Here is a 2,277-nt window from a genome sequence, read left to right on the forward strand (position 1 = left end):
ACCCTAAGGAGAAGGTAGAATGCATGAAACTGACATGGATAGGGAATTAAGAGAAACAAATTTGCGGTAGAATCTGTAAGAGTTGGGATCTGATTGCACTTTTGCACAATAGTCCAAAGAGGATGAGAACTCTGACCGAGGAGGCATAGATAGATGCCTATGGTGGCCTGGCCTGAGCCTTTGGGCAAGAGCAGTGACGAAATCCCTTGTGACAGACTTGATCAAAAGCGACCACCTTTGTGGGAGCATCTGTGCAGCCCACCAAGAGCAATAGAGCCCAACAGATGCTAAAGGACAGCCGGGGATGTACAGTGACTGGCACAGTCACTAAGAGACCAAAGACCAAGCGTGCCTCCATTTTCATGCCAATACGTAAAGTCCTAGGCTCTAGAATGACCCATTTGGGGGTTAGAGGTGGTAATTGTAATTTCCTTTGTCTAAGGCAATAACATGCAGATTTTAGATCATGAGCTTTGTTCCATGAGCCATTTCCAGAGGACAGACAGGCTAATTAATTTCTATTCTTTTCTTTTTTAAAGAAAATAAGCCAATAAGGAAATATATATTTTTAAAGTCACAAATCAGTTGTGTTATCATGAGCACTCCATGAGTCCCCTTGGGTCTCAGTTTTCTTATCTATAAAATGTGGGGGATGAGTTCCAGTGCCACAATCCTATTTTATGCTGTCTCATCCAAAGAACAGACTTGATAGTTCAATAACTTGAGGGTTTCTTTTTTTGTTTTAATCATGTTAACCACACTCTCAGTTGAAAAAATAAAAGTCAGTGAGGTTTATCTATGTCAGCAAGAAGCAAAATTTTTATAATTCCTGCTCATTTTCTTAAGTTCTTCCTGTAGATGAAACGTAGAGTTAGCAGTAAAGCTGAGGTACAAAGTTGCTGTATCAGAAGCACTTGAGCTGTCTTTGAGGCAGATGATATGAAACTGATACCCAGGAGACCTTCTCACCTGTAGCTGGTGGCACTGGAGTAGGGGAGGAAGAAAACCCCTAAACCTAAGAGACTCTTCATGTTAAATGAACAAGAAAACTCACCTTCCTCCCCCTTGTACCACAGATAGAGTGTTAGTCTCCATTATGCCCCTTCAGATAGGGAGCGAACAAGGCTTCATGGGCAAATAGCCAACTTCTCCTGTGGACCTTAGGAAAGGAAGTTGTTAGAAAATGCAGCTTTATTAAACTCAGCATTCAATTACCCAAGTGGATAAATTGGAGAAGGGTACCTAGAAGGAGTCAATGTGATTTTTCACCTGGGCAAGTAGATTGCTAAGTGAGACAATCAAGTATAGTGGTTAGAGGTGTGGACTCTGAGATAGACTGCCAGGTTCCTATCATGGCTTTGCCACTTACTGGCTCTGTGACTCTGGACATATTATTCTCTGTTCCTCATATTTAAAATGGGGATAATAATGGTATGTAGCTCACAGGAGGATTATGAGGATTTTGTAATGAAGATCAAATGAGTGAGTAGTTGTAAAGCACAAAAAATAGTTTCTGACATATGGTAAGAACTTTATGTGTTAACTGTTGTTATTATTATTGCTGTTATTTATATGCCAAGCCACACATAGTGACACAGACATTTTTGGTGCTTAAATCAAAGTTTGAAGTTTGAAGCTTCAGAAGTCAGCTTCAAAGCAATTCCATATCACAGAGTAAGACATTTAGCCACCTATTATGTGGTATACAAAGGAGTTAGATAACTGATTTCTTCAGAGAACCAGGAAAGAAGTCAAGAAAGAAGAGCCGGGTAAGAAGGAAAAATGTTATGGATACTCAGAAGAAATGGCTTCTAACTAACATTCTAGGTAATCAAATTTCCAGAGTCAATCTTTTTCAAAAGGATATATCTGAATTGCTTGAGAAATAATGTTCTGGGATTTCTCTAACTTTCCTGAATGGAATTTTTTTTTGTTTTGTTTTGTTTTTTGTGACAACCAGTCTCTGAGAAGGTGATTTTAGCTTCCTTTAAGATGCAGAAACAGCAAACAAGTGTGTCAAAACTTTTCCAACCTGTTTGAAAAAAAAATCATGTCACAGATCATTCATTGAAAGTAATTTGACATTTAAGATTTCCAGATTATTTTACTAACCCAATTCCACTAATCCTCAGAGTGTAAGAGCATAGCTTGAATTTGGTTCACTTAATGACTATATGAATAGTTTTTCATTTGTTGATTTTCTCTGTGACTTGAAAATCTACAGCAAGATATTAGTAAGGTTGTGCTAGTTGGTGGCATTGGAGAGAGTCTTCTTTT

Source organism: Pteropus medius, unplaced genomic scaffold (genome assembly GCF_902729225.1).
Source record: "Pteropus medius unplaced genomic scaffold, Ma_sr-lr_union100, whole genome shotgun sequence".
In the NCBI taxonomy this organism is placed as follows: domain Eukaryota; kingdom Metazoa; phylum Chordata; class Mammalia; order Chiroptera; family Pteropodidae; genus Pteropus; species Pteropus medius.